Here is a 23,136-nt window from a genome sequence, read left to right as displayed (position 1 = left end):
GTGCTACATAATGTAGTTGGCAGAAAGGAGTTTTAGGGACAATTTTTAATACACATTCTCTTCCCACTCTTCATGCCCAAACAGTGTTCTCTGAAGTCAGAAATCCTGAGCATTTCTGCTGCACTCACAGTGAATGCCTGTGAGACCTGAGAGGCATAGGGATTCCCTGTGGCTCAGAGCAGAGCGAGGGAGCTGGCTGGACTTGTCCCCAGCTGCCTGAGCTTTTGTAGATGGAGGGCAATCACATTTATGTTACCCTGAAAAGAAGCCAAATGATGCTGAGACCAGATGAATCCACGGCCAATCTGTCAATGCCCAGCCTTTCTCAAGGTACCTGAACCACCAGCACCACACCTCTAGTCAAGGACACCAATCATTCATTTCACCAACCCAACAGTTGCCTGTAGCATCTCTCTGCTTCTTCCCCGGGTTTCACATAACACAGAGATGCTATGGAAAAGATTTGCAGCCTGCAGGACAGCTCACAGATTGAAAGGACACCCAAGGAGATATCCAAATGACCTGGTGATGGTCTTTCATGAAGGGAAAGTCAACTCTCTCCCCAGCCTCACAGATTGCATTGCCCACAACCCCCAGGCAGCTGACCCCCTCTGCAGTTGCAGCACAGGTGGAAATGGGCAAGTGGCTGGAGAAATGCACCTCTGCTCTGCTGGAGCTCTGGCTGCAGAAGACATGCTCCATGTCTGGGACTCATGGCTGTGAGGGCAGAGGCTTTTCTGGGTGGCAGAGGAGGCAAGGGGGCATGCTCAGAGGAAGGAGTCTGCACTGAGTGGAAAAAAAATATGGAGTATTCTGATGAATTCTCAAGACTTCTTATTAACCGTCCCCTCATTCCCTGATCATATCCCTGATACCTAAAGGTTTTCTTTCTGGGAGCTGATTCCCTGTCTTATTCCTGTTTCTGCTCACAGCCTCATCCAAATTTGTGCACGGTAATCTTTGCCCTTCAGAAACTTACCAATATGCAAGAGACTGCTTAGCTGCTTGTGAATCTTTGCAGGTGGAAAAGGACCTGTCAGAAAGCCCAGATGGGGTCAGCAAAGTTGATGCTGTTTCTTTCAATATGAAGAGGAGAGACTGGAGGTACATTTGGGGCAGCTCACAAACATACCAATCATCAAAGTTCCAGTTCAGGAGTCTCAGCAATGCGCTCATATTTACAGCTCCTCTTCGATTTCTTCCTCCTTCCCATCCCTTCCAGTAGATTAGGTAACTGAAAAGAGGGCAGAAAATCCCTATTTTGACCTTGCTTGCTTAGAAAAATTGTTTGGGAAATGCCCTTCATGTACAACGGAGCTGTGAGCAAGCTGCCCCAGGCAGCAGCCTCCCACCAGCAGCAGGACCCTGCCCTGCCGGGGGGGCTCCTTCCACCCGCAGCTTCTCCCCGCAGCGCCCTGGGCAGCTCCCCGGGCAGGCTGAGTGCTGAGCCTGGCAGGCGGCAGAGGCCCTGCCCCGGCACACAGCCCCTGGGCCACAGCAGGGACCCTGCTCTGCACCACAGCCCTGGACACCCCTGCCTGCACCCCCGGCTTCTCCTGCCTCCACGAACTGCGGCTGCATTGCCCTCCAGCCAGACACTTACCGGGTGCAGGGCTGGGAAGTCTTCTCCCCCGGTGAGCTCTGGGCATGCTGCCACTTCTGCCTGCCTTTAAGCACTGTGTCTCTGCAGGCAGTGCCCCCAGCCCTGCTGCGCTGTGCAGAGGAGCTGCTCCTGGGCAGAGCTGTCTCTGTGCAGCGCTGCCCGCTTGCCAGGAGCTCTCCTTGGGCCCAGGAGCCCGGCCCAGCTCAGCAGCAGAGGCCCAGCCCAAGGCCTCCCTTGCTCTGCCCCCCACCAGGCTCCCAGCACATGGCCCTGGGGCTCCAGGGCTCACGGCTACTGGAAGGCAGCAGGGTCTCTCCTGGGGAAAACACTTGGAAGCAGACAAAGCAAACACTGACTGGCCCTCTCTAAACACTGTGCTGACTGATTTCTGCAGCAGGAATTGCCCTACCTGGGTGCAGGGCTAAGGGACGTGCCAAAGTTCCTCTCTGTTGTTCAACTTATTTATCAGTGAAGTGGATGATGTAACAGAGTGCACCTTCAGCAGCTTTGCTGATGAAACAAAGCTGGGAGGAGAGGCTGATACCCCAGAGGGCTGTGCTGGCATTCAGAGGGACCCTGACAGGCTGGAGAGACAGGTTGAGAGAAACCCCATGAAGTTCAATAAGGGGAAGTGCAGGGTCCTGTCTCCTTACTAGGGAGGAAAACCCCCAGCACAAATACAGGCTGGGAATGACCTGCTGGAGAGCAGTTTTGCAGAGAAGGACCTGGGATTCCTGTGGGACATCAGGCTGATCACAAGTCAACAGTGTGCCCTTGTGGCCAAGAAGGCCAACGGGATCCTTGGGTGCATTCGGAAGAGTGTTGCCAGGAGGCCAAGGGAGGTGATCCTCCCCCTCTACTCAGCCTGTACTAGTGCTTGGGGTTATTCCTCGCTAGGAAGGAGACACCACCTTTTCTTTGTGATGTCAAATGCATGAGAATCCTGACAGGGTCAGAAAAGTGGCCATTTAGTTGGAGAATAACTAATAGGGCTGAATTCTCCTGAAACGCTGCTTGTTGCTTGACAGAGTGGCACACTGCCATAGTCATGGTGACAGCCTGGCAGCTTTGTGCCTGCGTATTACTGTGAGATCAGCCATGCGATGAAGGCTTTCTTCCTTGTCTCTTCCGTTGAGAGATGGGTTTTGCCTCTCAGCAGAAGCTATTGCTGCCACATGTCACCTGGGCAACCTCTGTGAGTGGCATGCAGCCTTGGGGCCCAAACCTGTGCAAAGACTTGGTTCTCTTGCTTTCCAATATTCACTGGCATTCATTCCAAGCCAAGCAACCCAAGGCCTTCACCAGAGCTGGTCATCAGGGAAAAGCACTTCCAGGACTCCTTGCAACAGGCTGCAATAATTCTGCTATAGCTTATGTCAATCGTGAGTCCCTGGAGTGCTTTGGACTCTTCTAGAGGTGACTTTGGAGTATGGGAATGCTCTATACAAACACAAAAGAGCTTTGATATTTTAGCTTGTGCTCAGTGACTTCTGTCCTAGAGCGTGGCAGGTTATTGAATGAAAGCCTGGAATATCTGGAGTGCATCCTTGTCCTAGAGCCACTCACACACTGGCTGACACTGACTGGGTTACTGAAAATACAGTCTGGTGGGGGACTTCAGCTTCCCGGATGTCTTCTGGAAAGACAATACAGCAGAGAGGAAACCGTCTAGGAGGTCTCTGGAGTGGGTGGAAATAACTTCCTGACGCAGCTTGTCAGTGAGGCAACCAGGGAAGGTGCCCTGCTAGAACTTTTTGCTTGTGAACAGAGAAGGACTTGGGAGGGATGTGGAGGTTGGAAGACAACTCTTGGTCATAGCAATCACAAATTAACAGAGTTTTTGATTCTTGGAGAGGTAAGGAGCAGGGTTAGCAGTATTGCCTCCCTGTATTTCTGGAGGGTTGAATTTGGCTTGTTAAGGAGACTGTTTGGCAGAGTCCCTCGGGAGGCAGTCCAGAAGGGCAAAGGAGTCCAGGAAGGCTGGACACACTTCAAGAACGAAATCCTAAAGGCACAGGAAAAGGTCATCCCCATGTGCTGAAAGATGAGCCAGCAGAGGAGATCGTCCTGGCTGAACAGAGAGCTTTGGCTGAAGCTCAGTAAGAAAAAGAGAGTTTATAACCTTTGGAAGGAGGAGCAGGACACTCAGGAGGATTAACTACAAAGATGTTGTGAGGTTGTGCAGGGAGAAAATTCAATGGGCCAAAGCCCATCTGGAACTCAGTCTGGCCATAAAGGAGAATGAAAAATGATTTTCTAAATGACTTAGCAACAAAAGGAGGACTAAGGAGAACCTCCATCCTTAATAATATGTGGGGGGAAACACAGTTGAGAAGAGATGAGGAAAAGGCAGAGGTGCTTAATGCCACCTTTGTCTTCTTTAGTAGGAAGTCCAGTTGTTCTCTGGCTGTCCAGCCCCCGGAGCTAGTAGACAGGGGTGAGGAGCAGAATGAAGCCCTCCTAATCCAAGAGGAGATGTTTAGCGACTTGCTACTCCACTTACACATGCACAATGGGGCCAGATGGGATCCACCCAAGGGTAATGAAAGAGATGGCAGAAGTACTTACAAGTAACTTTCCAACATTTATCAGCAGTTCTGGCTGCCAGGGGAGGTCCCAGTCAACTCTCCCCTAGCAAATGTGATGCCCATCTACAGCAAAGGCCAGAAGGAGGACCCAGGGAACTACAGGCCTGTCAGTCTGATTTTGGTGCCGGGGAAGGACACGATGCAGATTATCCTGACTGCCATCATGCAGCACATACAGGATAACCAGGTGATCAGTCAGCCTGGATTTATGAAAGGCAGGTCCTGCTTGATGAACCTGTTCTTCTATGAAAAGATGATGTACTTAGCGGATGAGGGAAAGGCTGTGGATGTTGTCCTCCTAAGGTTTAGTAAAGGTTCTGACTGTTTCCCAGACTTCCAGTTGGCAGCAGGTCACAAGTGGAGTCCCCCATGGCTCAGAACAGGGGCCAGCAAAAGTACAAGAGGAAATGGCCTCAAGTTGCACCAGGGGAGGTTTAGGCTGGATATTGGGGAAAATGTCTTCCCTGAAAGGGTTGTGATGCATTGGAACAGGCTGCACAGGGATGTGGTGGAGTGGTCATCCCTGGAGGTATTCCCAAGACATGTAGATGCGATGCTTAGGGACATGGTTTAGTGGTAGATGTGGCAGAGTTAGGTTAACGGACTTGATGATTTGCGATGTTTTTTCCAATCTACATGTCCCTATGGTTCTATGCTTCTATGAGTCTCACAAAAGTCACAATCATTGGAAGGCAGCCACTGCACTCTCGGAACTCGAGACTATGGCCTGGACAAGACAATTGTTTCTGCAAGGGATTCCTGTGGGCTGGCACCACGCATTCTGGAAGACTTGCCAGTGGATTGCTGGAGTTCACTACACTTGAAATTGCCATGAAGATATTCGTGTTGGGTCACGTGTGATAAACTCAGGTGGAAAGACTCAAGAGCAGGTGACTTTGAGTGGCTGTTGCAGAGCTCAGCAGCTTGCCCCAGTCTGGGAATATGTCCCCTTCTACCTAGGGGAATTAAAAAGGATTAGTATGACCAGAATCATCAGGTCAATCTGCACAGTAAGGGAAAGTAATAGTTATTGTGCCGTAGGTACAGCAGGCAATAGGCCTTGGATTGGGCCTCAGAAGACCCAGCAGATGTAATCCAGCTGAGCTAAGACGAACACTGTGAGCAGAGTGAAGGACACTTCGAGCAGAGGAGCTGGGTGACCGGCATGGCTGAGCGAGGACCTGCTGCTTAAACTGAGGGAAAAATAGGAAAATGTACAGAAGCAGAAGCAGGGTTGTATAGCCTGGGAGGAATACAGGGGTGTCATCTAGATGTGTAGAGATGGGATCAGGAAAGCCAAGGCAGAGACGGAACAGAACTTGGCAAGGGACATGAAGAATAACAAGAAGGGGTTCTACGGATACATAGGCAGGAGACAGCCCAAGGAGAGTGTTCCCCCTCTGATAAACAAGATGGGAGAACTGGCTTCCTCAGACATGGAAAAAGCTGAGGTACTCAATAAGTGCTTTGCCTCAGTCATCACTCATGGTCAAGTTTCCTGTGTCTGTCAGGACCCTGAACCTCGAGGAGAGGGTGAGAGGAGTGGATTCTGTCCCACTGTGACAGTGGAACAAGTCTGGGACTGCCTAATGAAACTGGATGTGTACAAGTCCATGGGGCCAGAGGGTATACATCCCAGGGTGCTGAGAGAGATGTCTGATGTGGTTGTTGAGCCGCTCGCCATCATATTTGAAAAATCATGGCTGTTGGGTGAAGCACGAAGTGACTGGAAAAAGGGAAACATGACTCCCATTTTTAAGAAAGGGAGAAAGGAAGAGCTGGGGAACTACAGGCTGGTGAGCCTCAACTCTGTGCCTGGGAAGATCATGGAGCAGGTCCTCCTGGAAGACAGATTAAGGCATGTATGAGATACAGAGGTGATCTGAGACAGGCAGTATGGCTTCACCAAAGGCAGATCTTGCCTAACCAATCTGGTAGCCTTCTATGATGGAGTGATGGCATCAGTGGACAAAGGAAGGGCTATGAATATCACCTACCTGGACTTGAGCAAAGCCTTTGATATGGTCCCTCACCACGTTCGACTCTCTAAATTGGAGAGGAATGGATTTGAAGGATGACCTGTTAGGTGGATCAAGAATTGGTTGACTGGTCACAGCCAAAGGGTTGTGGTCAATAGTTCTATGTCTGGGTGGAGGCCGGTCACAAGTGGTGTCCCTCAGGGGTCAGTATTTGGACGGGTACTATTCAACATCTTTATCAATGACATAGGTGATGGAATCCAGTGAATCCTCAGCAAGTTTGCAGATGACACCAAGCTGAGTGGTGCAGTTTATACAATAGAGGGAAGGGATGCCATCCAGAAGGACATGGACAGGCTGGAGTACTGGGCACATGAGAACCTAATGAGGTTCAACAAGGCCAAGTGTAAGACGTCACATTTGGCTTGGGCAATCCCAGGTCTTTATATAGACTGGGCAAAGAAGAACTTGAGAGCAGCCCTGTGGAGAAGGACAAGGGGACCCTGCCGGACAAGAAGCTGCACATGAGCCAGCGCCAGCAGTGTGCACTTGCAGCCCGGAAGGCCAACTGTGTCCTGGGCTGCATTGTAAATGGCCAGGAGGGAGAGGGAGGTGATTGTCACCCTCTGCTCTCCTCTTGTGAGATCCCACCTGGAATACTGCATACAAGTCATAGGACCCCAGCACAAGAAGGATGTGGAGCGCTTGGAACGGGTCCAGAGGAGGGCCACACAGATGATCAGAGGGCTGGAGCACCTCTCCTATGCAGAAAGGTTCAGGGAACTGGTCTTGTTTAGCTTGGTGTCGTGGTTTAACCCGGCCGGCAGCTAAACACCACGCAGCCGTTCGCTCACCCTCCCCCCTCCCTCTCTGGGACGGGGGAGAGAAATGGAAAGTGAAGCCCGTGAGTTGAGATAAAGACAGTTTAATAAGACAGGAAAATAATAATAACAAAAATAATAATAACAATAATAATAATAATAATACAATGGTGATAATAGTACTACTACTAATAATATGTACAAACAAGTGATGCACAATGCAATTGCTCACCACTCGCTGACCGATGCCCAGCCTAACCCCGAGCAGTCCGGCCCCCTCCCCCCGGCTAGCCACCCCTATATATTGTTTAGCATGACGTCAGATGGTATGGAATACCCCTTTGGCTAGTTTGGGTCACCTGTCCTGGGTCTGTCCCTTCCCAGCTCTTACTGCACCCCCAGCCTGCCCGTTGGCAGGGCAGAGCAAAAGGCTGAGATGTCCTTGGCTTAGTATAAGCACTGCTCTGCAACAATTAAAGCATCGGGGTGTTATCAGCACTCTTCTCATCCCAAGCCAAAACACAGCATTCCACCAGCTACTAGGAAGAAAATTCTGTTCTAACTGAAAACAGGACATCTATGACATGCATTTTGCAGGAGGAGTGTCAAGACACGGGTTTTCCTGTTTGCAAGTCCCAGATCCTGGTGAACATCACCTAGGTCAGCCCATCTGGCAGCTGTGCACAGAAGCTGTCTCCAAGAACCCACAGAAACCTCGGGAATGTTTGCACTCAGCAGTGTCCCTTTCCTGTGACCGTCCAAGTGATTAAAGGCCCCCAGGGTGACATGGAGTCATTGAATTCATCTTAGTCCAGTGGCTTCCATGAGACTTTGACTGCTTCTTCCGCCTGACAGGCATTTACCTCTGACCACAAGGTCACCCTGACTGGCTCTTCTCTGACCCTTACGGTACTTGTTGGCTATCAGTCTCGTGCCCGTATTTAGCCTTAGATGGAGTTTACCACCCGCTTTGGGCTGCATTCCCAAGCAACCCGACTCCGAGGAGCCCCGGGCCCGCGACGGCCGGGTATGGGCCCAACGCTCCAGCGCCATCCATTTTCAGGGCTGGTTGATTCGGCAGGTGGGTTGTTATGCACTCCTTAGCGGCTTCCGACTTCCATGGCCACCGTGCCAGGGGAGTTTTAGGTTAGATGTTAGGAAGAACTTCTTTACTGAAAGGGTTGTTAGGCACTGGAACAGGCTGCCCAGGGAGGTGGTGGAGTCACCATCCCTGGAAGTCTTAAAAAGACGTTTAGATGTAGAGCTTAGGGATATGGTTTAGAGGGGACTGTTAGTGTTAGGTCAGAAGTTGGACTCGATGATCTTGAGGTCTCTTCCAACCTAGAAAATCTGTGATTCTGTGATTCTGTGATTCTGTGATTCTGTGACCCTCACCCACAAGGGCTCCCCCACTCTGCTGCCCATCCCATAGAGGAGCTCCATGCATCCAGACAGATCCTTCACATGGAGGGCAACCCCCTGTTGATCATCCCCGCCTGTCTCTTCTGAAGAATCTGCCCCCTCCCAGCACAGCACCCCAAGCTGAGGGACCTGTCCCCCCACACCTCAGCAGCTCTTCCATCAATGTCCCAGCCCTGTGACAGCAGGCGGGGATCCAGCTCCTCCTGCCTGTGCCCCAGGCTGAGGGCATTGGGGCACATCTGGGCTGCAGCACCTCAGCTGTAGCACAAGGGCCAAACTCAGACTTGTCCCAGATCTTGTGCCCAAGAGCCTGGGCTTGAAAACGCTCATCTGAATGGCTTTCTCCTGAAGGGATAGAGGACCTCAGCTCTCCCCCTCCCATCCATCTCTTGCTGTCCTTCCTAATGATGGTATATGGAGAGGTGATTCTCTCCTTCTGCATGCTTATTTCCAATAGGAGAAACGACACTGCTGGTGAGAAGTGTGTGTGCCCAGGGGAGGGAGGGAAGCCCAGGGATGCCTTCAGGCTGTTTCCCAGCAGGTTCCCCTGCAGCCCCAGGGCCATGTGCTGGGAGCCCGGTGGAGGGCAGAGCAAGGGAGGCCTTGGGCTGGGCCTCTGCTGCTGAGCTGGGCCGGGCTCCTGGGCCCAAGGAGAGCTCCTGGCAAGCGGGCAGCGCTGCAGAGAGACAGCTCTGCCCAGGAGCAGCTCCTCTGCACAGCGCAGCAGGCCTGGGGGCACTGCCTGCAGAGACACAGTGCTTAAAGGCAGGCAGAAGTGGCAGGATGCCCAGAGCTCACCGGGGGAGAAGACTTCCCAGCCCTGCACCCGGTAAGTGTCTGGCTGGAGGGCAATGCAGCCGCAGTTCGTGGAGGCAGGAGAAGCCGGGGGTGCAGGCAGGGGTGTCCAGGGCTGTGGTGCAGAGCAGGGTCCCTGCTGTGCCCCAGGGGCTGTGTGCCGGGGCAGGGCCTCTGCCGCCTGCCAGGCTCAGCACTCAGCCTGCCCGGGGAGCTGCCCAGGGCGCTGCGGGGAGAAGCTGTGGGTGGAAGGAGCCCCCCTGGCAGGGCAGGGTCCTGCTGCTGGTGGGAGGCTGCTGCCTGGGGCAGAGTATTCACAGCTCCACAGCACACCAAGGCAATTTCAAAGGGAACTTCACTCTCATCTTTCCTTATTCTCTGCTTTCAGTTTTTTCTTCTTTTAGCTCACTGGGAATAGAAATAGAAGCTGTTATTTCCAAGAAGAGACTGAGACTTACTCGACATAAGAAGGAAGTTTACAAGGACCCCCAGCAAGTCCCTTTCCTGCCCCTCAGCCCATAGAAAGCTCCAACAACCCTTGCACAGTGTCAGCAGGGTCTGTGTGCCCTGGGCTCTAGGACATGTCCCCAGCAAGCTGCCCCTGGGCAGAGCCCTGCTGCCAGGAGGTGTCTGCAGGGCAGAGCTGAGCACCCAGTGGGTGGGATGGGGGCTGTGAGCTGCAGGCAGGAGGCATGGGGACAGAGACCCAGCTGCAGGCAGGGACAGCTGCAGGCAGGAATTAGCAAGAGAGCATTAACAGAATAGTCTGGCACCTCACAGTCCACCCTCAAGCCCAACAGATTCAGGATGTGCCTCATAAACTCAGCAGCAGGAAGTCCAGCAGAGCACACTCTCCTGAGTTCCTGTCTGTCCGTCCCTGGCAGAAGCCTTGTCGTATTTCTCTCTGTTCCTGCACCTTCTGCTGCTGTTCTTTATGCTCTCCCATCTCCATGGAGCTTTATGGCTCCCTGTAGATGGGGTGTTCAGCTGCAGCTCAAGCACTGACCCTCTAGGACCCACTAGGTAGATATGCCTGTAGAAGGAAGGTGCCCAAAACCTCTTCTGACCTGTGGGGCTTGGTGCAATGCAGTGTATGCAGCAGAATTAAGATGGATCTCCTTCCAGGGAGTTTCTGAGGCTACAATAATTGAGTGGCTCTATGGGGGCCATTGGACTGAGCCTAAGAGGACTCTGGCTGAGACCAGGGAAGATAGACAGACTGGCTGTCTGCACTGCACTAAGGACAGTCACTTTGCCTCCTGGCACTTACAAAATCTCAACTGGAATACATTACAAATGCCAGGGTTTACTTCCCTCAAAAAAATCTCCTAAGAGTAACACAGGAAGTTGGAACAAAGCAAACCACAAATGCCATTTGGCTGTCAAGAATGTTGACAGTAGTTATGCTGTGAAGTCAACATACGTGAGAGTTAGATTTAATCAGAGATCACTCACGGTTCGTATTTCACTAGAACTGTAGGTCAGGCAGAACCCACAGCGGAATCCTGGACTCCCAGTGAAAATGTATTCTACACCAATTAGAGCTCAAACGAGGGAGCAGCAGAAAGGTCTCAGCAGAAAGTCACTTAATGAGAAGTGTAGCAGGTTTTTCTCAGAGAACACTGTCCCTATTTGTCACTACATTTTCCTATTTGGCAGGTCTCTATGCACAGAGATGTCAAATGTCCAACAGCAGCTTTGTGAGTGAGTTCCTTCTGCTGTCATTCTCATATACGCAGGAGCTGCAGCTCCTGCACTTTGTGCTCTTCCTGGGCATCTACCTGGCTGCCCTCCTGGGCAACGGCCTCATCCTCACCGCTGTAGCCTGTGACCACTGCCTCCACACTCCCATGTACTTCTTCCTCCTCAACCTTGGCCTCCTCGACCTGGGCTGCATCTCCACCATTCTCCCCAAAGACATGGCCAATTCCCTCTGGGACACCAAGGCCATCTCCTATTCAGGATATGCTGCACAGTTCTTTTTCTTGCTCTTCTTGATATCAGCAGAGTTTTATCTCCTCACAGTTATGTCCTATGACCCCTACGTTACCATCTGCAAGCCCCTGCACTACAGGACCCTCCTGGCAGGAGAGCTTGTGCCCAGATGGCAGCAGCTGCCTGGGGCAGTGGGATTCTCACTGCTCTGCTGCACACTGCCAATACATTTTGCCTGCCCCTCTGCCAAGGCAATGCTTTGAACCAGTTCTTCTGTGAACTTCCCCAGATTCTCAAGCTTTCCTGCTCAAAATCATACGTCAGGGAAGTTGGTCTCCTTGTAGGTGGCGTCTCTTTAGCATTTGGTTGTTTTGTTTTCGTTGTGGTTTCCTATGTGCAGATCTTCAGGGCTGTGCTGAGTATGCCCTCTGAGCAGGGCCGACACAAAGCCTTTTCTACGTGCTTTCCTCACCTGGCCTTGGTCTCCCTCTTTACTGGCACTGGCATGTTTGCCTACCTGAAGCCCCCCTCCACCTTCTCCCAGTCTCTGCACCTGGTGGTGGCAGTTGTTTACTCAGTGATGCCTCCAACACTGAACCCTTTTATCTACAGCTTGAGGAACCAGGAACTCAGGGATTGTGCTAGGAAAGTCATTTCAGAGAAATTTCTTAATAGTAAGTTTTCTCTCCTTCTTCACAAAGAATTTGCATCATATTCCCTTGCAGGCCTGGTGCTTCTTACATTACTATTATTGCTATGTTTATCTTTAGTGTCATTTACATCAGTAGCTTTCTCATAAACAATGTTTTATTCATCCTACTTCTAGTGAGAAATTAAACTGCTTTGTTTACTCTGTTAAGTTTTGTCTACATTAACGAAAGTGCTGACACTCCCATAGCATCTTTGTAATAACAGGATCTCCTCAATGAACTGCCTTTAAACCCAAGTCTTCTTTCAAAGGTGGAGCCAATAACTTGGCTGAAAATTGTGGTGGTTTCACACTGACGGGCAGCTGAAGTCCACCACACCGATCTTTTAAGTCTTCATCCTCAGAGGAAGAGGGGAAAAATATAGAATGGAAAAGGGCTCCAGGGCTGATTTAAGGACAGGGAGGTTGCTCAACAATTGCAGTGATGGACAAGACAGATTGCATGTAAGGAGATTACAAAAATGCATTATCTGGAGGAGTGAGAATAAACTAAAAAATACCTTCCCTCCCATCCATCCACTTCTACCTCCTCCCACCAAGTGACACAGGGGAAGAGGGAATGGGGGCTGTGATCAGTCTGTGATATTTCTTCCCCACCACTCCTTCACGGTCACTCTCTGTCCCTGCTCCAGGGTGGGGGCCCTCCCACGGATTCCTCCCATGGGATGCCATCCTTCCCAAACTGATCCTGCATGGGCTTCCCACAGTCCTTCAGGAACTGCTTCAGCATGGATCAGTACCAAGCTGGGAGAAGTGCTTCAGGAATTGAATGCTCCAGAGTGGGCTCCTCTCCAGGGGCCTCAGCCTCCTCCAGGTCACATCCTCCTGCTCCACCAGGGGCCTCTCCATGGGCTGCAGGGAATCTTCTAGTCTGACATCTGGGGCACCTCCTGACCTCCTTCTGCACTTACCTTGCTGTCTGCAGGGCTGTTCCTTACATTTTCTCACTCCTCTGCTAGCTGTTGCTGCACAAACATTGTTATGCTTTATCCTTTCTTAAAAATGTTATCAAAGCTGTGCAACCATCGTTGCTTATTGGGTCAGCTTTGACCAGAAGCCAGAGGATCCCTTTTTGAGAGCGAAGAACTGGTTCTGATCAGAACTAGGGCAGCTTCTTTAGTCTCAATAAGCTACCTCCAGCAATTATTCCACACCTGGTGCAGCTCCTGGTCCCTTCTCACAGAAGCCACCCATGCAGCCTGCCCCTCTACCAAAACATTCTGACCTAAACCCAATACATTTGTTAGGGAGGAAAAGTATGTTACGGAACTCCTAAGGAGGGTCCTTCAACAAGGGAAATGCCCTTGCAGGAACGGCTGATTTGAAGTAGCATGTCCCATCACTGCAGCCTGGGAAGCATTACTCATTACAACTGGAAAACTGAAAAGGCAGTAAGAAGGAAGCTTGTGCCATTTGAACCATGTGGTCTGCCTGATGTGATTCACAGGATCACCTAGAGAAACAGATGAGAAGGTATTGAATGCACAAAAGGACATTCAGAAAGTAGAGGAGGAGGAAATTCCCAAGTTAAGAGAACTGTTGTAACCAGAGGAGAGGAAGATGGGGCCCTACTTTTGCTGGGAGCCCCAGCACAGGAAAGATGTGGACCTGTTAGAGTGAGTCCAGAGGAGGACCATAAAGGTGATCGGGGGCTGGAGCACCTCTCCTGTGAAGAGAGGCTGAGAGAGGTGGGGCTATTGAGTCTAGAGAAGGCCCCAGGCAGACCCTACTGCAGCCTTTCAATACTTAAAGAGATCTAATAAAAAGGTAGGAGAAAGACTCTTTACTCGAGTAGATAATGATAGGACAAGGGGGAAAGGTCATAAACTAAAACAAGATAGATTTAGATTAGACATTAGGAAGAAATTCTTCCTTCTAAGGGTAGTGAGGCACTGGAACAGGTTGCCAAGAGAAGTTGTGGATGCCCCATTCCTGGAGGTGTTTAAGACAAGTTGGAAGGGGCCTTGGCCAACCTGATCCAGTGGGTGGCATCCATGCCTGTGGCAGGGGGGTTGGAGTTAGATGATCTTAAAGGTTCCTTACAACCCAAGCCATTCTATGATTCTATGATATGATTCCATGAAGATCTTAGAGCCCACAGACATAGTGTCTGGTTACAAATCAAACAGCTGTAGTTCGAAGTCATAGAAACACAAGTCCTAGAAACAGAAGTTTTACAAAATAAGGTAAAAGAAGCCAGAACAGCTCAGTTTCTAGCAGAGCTATGGAAAGTCAATAACAATCATTAGGATTGTAATGTCCTAATGGTCCCCTCCTGCCATGGCCCTCCTTCCTTTACAGCCTCCTCCAGCCCACGGCTCTGCCCTGACCCGGCCACATCCCATGGGGGCATCTGCAGACAGCCCGGCTCCAGGTCTGCAGGGCTCTGGAACAGGACCAAGACTGGCATGGTTGGCCATTCCCCTGACACAGGTCGTGAGTGCCAGCTCTTGACCTCCCTGCCCCCTGCCCACCTCCCTGCCCTCTGCTCACCTCCCTGCCTTTTGCCCAGCCCAGTGGCACTAGCCCCATGGCAGTGCCCACTGTAGGTTGCTGCAGGGCTCTGGGCACTGCCAGCACAGCCACAGCCCCTCTGAAGGCCACAGCAGCTCCTGAGGCACAGAGGGCTCAGCCCCACAGATGCGGACATCCATGGCACAAGCGTACAGAGGTCAGTGTCCCCTGCTGTGCCCCCTGCTGTCTTCTGCAGAAGATCCTCAGAGGCTTGCAGCCCCTCCGTGCCATCCCTGGAGGTCCTCAAGCATCTCCTACTGCCCCAGGGCCAGGGCAGCCTGCCCCGAGCTGCTGTAGCAAGAAGGGTGTTTGCTATTCCCATTACTTCCTGATCAGCTGAGAGCGGGTCTCAGACAAAGAAGTTGTTTTGGTTTCATTTATTTTGTTTAAATACACAAAGACTCTGGCTCCTTATTTATGCAAAGCCTCAGGGTCACACAAGATATCCATGAGGCTGGATGTGACTCCACGCTGCCTGCTTTAGTACTTGGCAACCCTGCCCAGAACAGAGGGGCTGAAATTACATGACTTTTAGGGTCCTTTTCATGGTTCTCTTACATGTTGGTAATTGAGTACAACAGGATGAAAAACAGCATTTCTTTGTGGAAAACATTATCACACAGGGAAATAGAAAAACAAAACCAAACAAATCCCTCCAGAAGTTAAGACAGGCTTTCCATGTCTTTTCATAAACTGTAATTCATCTGAAGAAGAAAAGAAGCAGTTTATAGCTGTGGAAAGGCACAATGAGTTTCCTCAGCATATCCTGAAAAAGATCCATGACATCACTTTCCTAATGGCATTCTTGAGCTCCTGGCTTCTAATGCTGTAGATGAGGGGGTTAATTGCTGGGGGCATCACCGAGTACAGGAAAGACATCACCAGGTTCAGGGATGGGGAGGAGATGGAAGGGGGCTTCAGATAGGCAAACATGGCAGTGGTGAGAAACAGAAAGACCACAGCCAGGTGAGGGAGGCATGTGGAGAAGAGTTTGTGCTGTCCCTGCTCAGAGGGCATCCTCTGCACAGCCATGAAAATCTGTACATAGGAGAAAAGAATGAAAACAAAACACCCCCAGAACAGAAAACAACTAACTGTGAGAAGCCCAATTCCCCTGCGGTAAGAGTGTGAGCAGGAGAGCTTGAGGATCTGGGGGATTTCACAGAAGAACTGTTTCACAACATTGCCTTGGCAGAGGGGCAGGGAAAATGTACTGGCAGTGTGCAGCACAGCATAGAGAACCCCACTGCCCCAGGCAGCTGCTGCCATCTGGGCACAAGCTCTGCTGCCCAGGAGGCTTCCGTAGTGCAGGGGTTTGCAGATGGCAACGTAGCGGTCATAGGCCATGATGGTGAGAATAAAATACTCTGCTCCAATCAAGAAAACAAAAAAGAAGACCTGAGCAGCACACCCTGCATAGGAAATGACCCTGGTATCCCAGACGGAATTGGCCATGGCTTTGGGCAGAGTGGTGGAGATGCAGCCCAGGTCGAGGAGGGCAAGGTTGAGGAGGAAGAAGTACATGGGGGTGTGGAGGTGGTGGTCGCAGGCTACGGCAGTGAGGATAAGGCCGTTGCCCAGGAGGGCAGCCAGGTAGATGCCCAGGAAGAGCGCGAAGTGCAGGAGCTGCTGCTCCCATATGTCTGCGAATGCCAGGAGGAGGAACTCGGTGATGGAGCTGCTGTTGGACATCTGATCTTCCTGGACCAGGGGGACTACGCAAGGAAGAAAAGACAGTGATCATTAGGAGAGAAAACCTATTTATCTTCCCGTCCAAATACCCCTACAGTGACTTTCCCCTTTCTGAGGCGTTTCTTTTGGTCCCTTGCCTGATATCTGGTTGGTGCTGGAGGAATGTGGCCCTGGGAGCAGCGGTCTCTGCTGTGTGTGCTGGAGGATTCAGACCTGTCCTACAGCTCTACAGAAAAAGAAACCAGGAGTGATCTCTGATTAAATCTACCTCTGATGTATTGGACTTCACAGCATTACCACTCTCAACACTCTTTACTGATGTACTTGTGATTTACTTTGTTCTATCTGCATCACACTCAGGAGCATTTTTAGAGGGTAGAAAACCGTGGCAGCTGTAAGGTATACCAGGTGAGCTTTTGTGAGTCCCAGAAGGCAAAGTGACTGTCCTTAGTGCAGTGAGGATAGCCTGTCTGTCCATCAACCCTGGTCTATAGGGCTCAGTCAAGTTACCCACATTGAGCTACTCAATGATTGTGGCCTCAGAAAGTCCCTAGAAGGAGATACAGCTTTGTCCCTGCCCCACAGACTGCAATGCCGAGAGCCCCACAGGTTAGAAGGGGAATTCTGGGTATCTTCCTCCTATGGACACATCTGTGTGGTGGGACCCAGAGGGTCAGTGCTTGAGCTGCAGCTGAAAGCCCCATCTCCCCAATTGCAGGGAGCCATAAAGCAAGAACAGCAGCTGCAGCTCCAAGAGAGAGGAAGAGCACAGGGCTCCTGCCAGGGGAGGCAAGGCGAGGGACCAACAGGAACTCAGAAGGGCCTGCTCTGAGTGAGGTCCTGGTACTGAAGTTATAAATCATGTCCTTAATCTTGTGGGCTAGAGGGCAGAGAGGTGCCAGACTAGTCTGTTAGCAGTGTCCTGCCATTCCCTGCCCATGGCTGTGCTGCCTGCAGCTGTCCCTGCCTGCAGCTGGGTCTCTGTCCCCACGCCTCCTGCCTGCAGCTCACAGCCCCCATCCCACCCACTGGGTGCTCAGCTCTGCCCTGCAGACACCTCCTGGCAGCAGGGCTCTGCCCAGGGGCAGCTTGCTGGGGACATGTCCTAGAGCCCAGGGCACACAGACCCTGCTGACACTATGCAAGGGGTGGTGCTTTCTATGGGCTAAGGGGCAGGAAAGGGACTTTCTGGGGGTACATGTAAACTTCCTTCTTCTAAACATATAAGCCTCAGTCTCTTCTTGGAAATAACAGCTTCTATTTCTATTCCCAGTGAGCTAAAAGAAGAGAAAACTGAAAGCAGAGGCTAAGGAAAGATGAGAGTGAAGTTCCCTTTGAAATTGCCTTGGTGTGCTGTGGAGCTGTGAATACTCTGCCCCAGGCAGCAGCCTCCCACCAGCAGCAGGACCCTGCCCTGCCGGGGGGGCTCCTTCCACCCGCAGCTTCTCCCTGCAGGGCCCTGGGCAGCTCCCCGGGCAGGCTGAGTGCTGAGCCTGGCAGGCGGCAGAGGCCCTGCCCCGGCACACAGCCCCTGGGGCACAGCAGGGACCCTGCTCTGCACCACAGCCCTGGACACCCCTGCCTGCACCCCCGGCTTCTCCTGCCTCCACGAACTGCGGCTGCATTGCCCTCCAGCCAGACACTTACCGGGTGCAGGGCTGGGAAGTCTTCTCCCGCAGGGAGCTCTGGGCATGCTGCCACTGCTGCCTGCCTTTAAGCACTGTGTCTCTGCAGGCAGTGCCCCCAGCCCTGCTGCGCTGTGCAGAGGAGCTGCTCCAGGGCAGAGCTGTCTCTCTGCAGCGCTGCCCGCTTGCCAGGAGCTCCCCTTGGGCCCAGGAGCCCGGCCCAGCTCAGCAGCAGAGGCCCAGCCCAAGGCCTCCCTTGCTCTGCCCCCCACCGGGCTCCCTGCACATGGCCCTGGGGCTGCAGGGGAACCTGCTGGCAAACAGCCTGAAGGAATCCCTGGGGTTCCTTCTCTCACTTGGCATACACACTTCTTGACAGCAGAATCACCTCTCCTAAAATAAACATAAAGTTAATAAAATCTGTATAAGATTCACCTTCCTTTTTCCTGTCCATGGAATTGGCAGCAGGCTGGGAGAGCCCTTGTGGGTGAAGGTCAGAGGAGAGCCAGTCAGGGGTACAGCATGATCATGCTGAATGGGTGCAGCTTCTTCAGAAGACACAATTGGGCATGATCCAATTCTTCACATGGAGAGGTTGCTCCATGTGAAGAATCTGTCTGGATGCATGGATCTCTTCTATGGACTGGGCAGCAGACTGGGGGAGCCCTTATGGTTTGAGTACAAAAGCCGGTCAGGGTGACAGCATGGCAGGAGGTAAATGTCTGCAGCCAGGCTGAAGAAGTGGGCAAAGTCTTGTGGAAGCCATTGGAGTAAGTTGAGTTCAATGACTCCATGTCACTGTGGGGGACTTTATTCACTCTGCCAACCACAGGAAAGGGACACTGCAGGGTTCAAACATTCCCCATGGTTTCTATGGGTTCTTGGAGAAAGCTTCTGTGCACAGGTGTCAGATGGGCCAACCTAGGTGATGTTCACCAGGATCTGGCACTTGCAAACAGGAAAACCTGTGTCTTGACACTCCTCTTGCACAAGGCATGTGGTAGTCCAGTTGCTTTTCAGCACATGGAAAGAGATGAGCTGCACAGGCTCAGCCTTATGTTTCCCTGCAGCCCACTTGACATGGTCCAGCTGACACGGGACCAGGTACATCTGTGTGCAGTACGGTCAGGGGCTGTAGTCCTGCCTTCAGCGTGCCACAGGTCTCCTGAAATGAGAGACCTTAGATCCTAAATCAGGATGGGTTCCTCCTCCACTGTGGACACACAGACACAAGTGGTCTCCTGCAGGCAGATCTGGCAGCCCAGCTGCAAGGGGCAGGCTGCCCCCCCACCTCAGCCTCTTCTGTGGTCTCCACCTCCTCTGAAGGCCCAAAGCTGTGGGCCATGGGGAGGCTGTGGCAGCCTACAGGGGAGCACGACATCCATCCTAGACCATTCTCCCCACTCCTCTTTTTGTCTGCAGCGCTGCCCTACTACTCTCTCTCATCATGACATGTTGAGAGTACGTCTGCCCTTCCCTCGTGTACCACCTCTGCCTCCTGCATGGCAGACTGGGGGATGGTGCTGAGGCCCTGGCATGTACTCCAATTCACTCTGTAAAACGCATCCTTCTTTCAGAAGTGAGTTACATGCAGTGAGGAGTTCAGGCACACCAAGGGGCTGTTCCAACCCAGGTGCCTTTGCTCCCATCTTTTGAAAAATCCAAGCCCCAGGACAAGCCTCAAACCCAACCATCGTGGGAGGGCTCCCAACAGCAGAAGCATGTTGGTATAAGGGGGCAATGGTGATACCTCCAGCGCTCCACTTCCTTTACTCCATGGCCTTTGCTACCATTTGGAGATGTCCCTGATCTGTTTGTGATCCTGAAAAGAACTGGGCAGATAGGAAGTGACTGTTTCTCTACACAAGAAGGGAAATCTCTCGTCTCTCTCCTGAGCTGTGCCATGTCCTTGCTGCTGACCTCACAGGCCTTCTAATGACACGGACTGATGTCACAGGGGGTGCACTGCATCACCAGGATATTGTAACTGGAGCAGCGGCAGTGCCAGCACTTCCCTGCAAGGCTTTGTCCCTGCTGGGCACTGCTTGGGTGCTCCCCAGCGCTGTCCTTCTGTGGCCAGGAGTGGGGTCAGCAGGCAGCAAGCTTGCACTGGGCGACCCTCACTGACGGGCGGAGGAGCAGGGGCACCTTGCAGAGGAGCTGTGGTTGAGGAGCCAGGGCGGGCATCCATTGTCCTGAGCTGAGGGCCAGCAGCAAGTGAGATGGAGGGCTGCTGGAGGGTGACCATTGCCTCTGTCCTGACTTCCCTGTTTCCAGTGTTCCTGCAGCTGTCCTCCAAAGGTGAGGGTGTCAGGAGCCCCTTTCCAAGATATGTCACAGGGGCTGTCAGCTGTTCAAAGCTGCAAGTCCTGGGCTTTGGGGGGAGGCTGGACAATGCTGGTGGCTGCTGTTTTGAGACTCCTGCCTGAGTTTCCCTCTGAGCTCAGGGGACAATGTGGCAGCCAGGACTCCTGGGTCCTGATGCTAGGGATGCCCTTACCCCTGGGGCTTCTCTAGGCATGCCTCCTTGCTATTGGGGGCAATCCAGGACCAGGTGCACCTGGGAGCTGCTGCCTCTTTGGGATCTGACTCTGGGAGGAAAAATATTATAGAATCATGGAATGTCCTGGGTTTAACAGGACCTTAAAAATCATCTACTTTCAATCCCCCTGCTCTGAGCAGGGTTGCCAAGCACCAGAGCAGGATGCCCAGAGCCACATCCAGGTGGCCTTGAATGCCTCCAGGGATGGGGCATCCACAACCTCTCTGGGCAACATGTTCCAGTGCCTCACCACCCTCTGAGTGAAAAAAGCTCTCCTAATTTCTAGTCTAAACCTCCCGTCTTACTTTAAAACCATTCCCCCTTGTCCTATCACGACCAACACATATGAACAGGCATTTGCCCCTCCTGTTTATACACTCCCTTCACGTACTGGAAGGCCACAATGAGGTCTCGGCAGAGCCTTCTCTTCTCCAAGCTAAACAAGACCAGTTCCTTCGACCTTTCTGCATAGGGGAGATGCTTTAGCCCTCTGATCATCTGAGTGGCCCTCCTCTGGAATCCATTCCAAGAGCTCCACATCCTTCTTGTGCTGGGGGCCTCAGGCCTGTACGCAGTATTCCAGGTGGGGTCTCAAAAGAACAGAGCAGAGGGCGACAATCACCTCCCTCTCCCTCCTGGCCACTCCTTTTTAATGCAGCCCAGGACAGAGTTGGCCTTCCGGGCTTCAAGCGCACACTGCTGGCTCATGTGCAGCTTCTTGTCCAGCAGGGCCCTCAAGTTCTCCTCCACAGGGCTGCTCTCAAGTTCTTCTTTGCCCAGTCTATATAAAGACCTGGGATTGCCCAAGTCCAAGTGCAACGTCTTGCACTTGGCCTTGTTGAACCTCATTAGGTTCTCATGGGCCCAGTACTCCAGTCTGTCCAGGTCCCTCTGGATGGCATCCCTTATATCTATTGTATCGACTGCACCGCTCAGCTTGGTGTCATCTGCAAACTTGCGCTCAATTCCATCATCAATGTCATTGATAAGGATGTTGAAGAGTACCCGTCCAAATACTGACCCCTGAGGTACACCACTTGTGACTGGCCTCCACCCAGACATATAACCATTGACCACAACACTTTGGCTGTGACCAGCCAACCAATTCTTGTTTCAACTAACAGCTCATCCTTCAAAACTATACCTCTCCAATTTAGAGAGGCGAATGTGGTGAGGGACCATATCAAAGGCTTTGTTCAAGTCCAGGTAGATGATATTCGTAGCCCTTCCTTTGTCCACTGATGCTGTCACTCCATCATAGAAGGCCACCAGATTGGTTAGGCAAGATCTGCCTTTGGTGAAGCCATACTGGCTGTCTCGAATCACCTCTTTATCTCATGCATGCCTTAAGATGTGTTCCAGGAGGGACTGCTCCATGATCATCTCAGGCACAGAGGTGAGGATCACCAGCCTGCAGTTCCCCAGCTCTTCCTTTCTCCCTTTCTTAAAACTGAGTAATGTTTCCCTTTATCCAGTCCCTGGGGGCTTCACCCAGCAGCCATGATTTTTCAAATATGATGGAGAGCGGCTCAGCAACCACATCAGCCATCTCTCTCAGCACCCTGGGATGTATACCCTCTGGCCCCAAGGACTTGTACACATCCAGTTTCATTAGGCAGTCCCAGACTTGTTCCACTGTCACAGTGGGACAGAATCCACTCCTCTCACCCTCTCCTTGAGGTTCAGGGTCCTGACAGACACAGGAAACTTGACCACGAGTGAAGACTGAGGCAAAGCACTTATTGAGTACCTCAGCTTTTTCCATGTCTGAGGAAGCCAGTTCTCCCATCTCGTTTATCAGAGGGGGAACACTCTCCTTGGGCTGTCTTCTCCTGCCTATGTATCCATAGAACCCCTTCTTGTTATTCTTCATGTCCCTTGCCAAGTTCAGCTCCATCTGTACCTTGGCTTTCCTGATACCATCTCTACACCTCCAGATGACACCCCTGTATTCCTCCCAGGCTATACAACCCTGCTTCTGCTTCTGTACATTTCCCTCTTTTCTGTCAGTTTAAGCAGTAGGTCCTTGCTCAGCCATGCCGGTCGCCCACCTCCTCTGCTCAAAGTGTACTTCACTCTGCTCACAGTGTTTGTCTTAGTTCATGGATGAACTGGATTAGATCTGCTTGAGTCTTCTGGTGCTCAGTCCAAGGCCTATTGCCTGCTGCACCTACAGCACAATAACTATTACTTTCCCTTACTGTGCAGATTGACCTGATGAGTCTGGTCATATTAATCCCTTTTAATTCCCCTAGTTAGAAGGGGACATATTCCCAGACTGGGGCCAGCTGCTGAGCTCTGCAACAGCCACTCAAACTCACCTGCTCTTGAGTCTTTCCACCTGAGTTTATCACACGTGACCCAACACAAATATCTTCAGGTTTCAGTGGACATTTCAAGTGTAGTGAACTCCAGCAATCCACTGGCAACTCTTCCAGGATGTGTGGTACCAGCACACAGGAATCCCTTGCAGAACCTATGGTCTTGTCCAGGCCACAGTCTCGAGTTTCCAGACTGCAGTGGCTGCCTTCCAATGATTGTGACTTTTGTTAGACTCATAAAAGCATAGAACCATAGAGCCATGTAGATTGGAAAAACATCACAAATCATCAAGTCCGTTAACCTAACACTGCCACATCTACCACTAAACCATGTCCCTAGGCACCACATCTACATGTCTTGGGAATACCTCCAGGGATGACCACTCCACCACATCCCTGTGCAGCCTGTTCCAATGCATCACAACCCTTTCAGGGAAAACATTTTCCCCAATATCCAGCCTAAACCTCCCCTGGTGCAACTTGAGGCCATTTCCTCATGTACTTTTGCTGGCCCCTGTACTGAGCCATGGGGGACTCCACTTGTGACCTGCTGCCAGTTGGATTTAACTGGACTTTCTACTAAAGACTGA

The 23,136-nt window shown here is 51.8% G+C and overlaps 1 protein-coding gene across 1 annotated transcript in view; it reads right to left on the bottom strand.

Annotated features, from left to right (window-relative positions):
* Positions 1–23,136, bottom strand: part of LOC119712973 (uncharacterized) — a 672,213-nt gene that overhangs the window by 501,077 nt on the left and 148,000 nt on the right. The window lies entirely within an intron of this gene.

Source organism: Anas platyrhynchos, chromosome 30 (assembly GCF_047663525.1).
Source record: "Anas platyrhynchos isolate ZD024472 breed Pekin duck chromosome 30, IASCAAS_PekinDuck_T2T, whole genome shotgun sequence".
In the NCBI taxonomy this organism is placed as follows: domain Eukaryota; kingdom Metazoa; phylum Chordata; class Aves; order Anseriformes; family Anatidae; genus Anas; species Anas platyrhynchos.
Note: the sequence above shows the minus strand (reverse complement) of the source record. Positions and strands in the feature narration are given on the sequence as shown.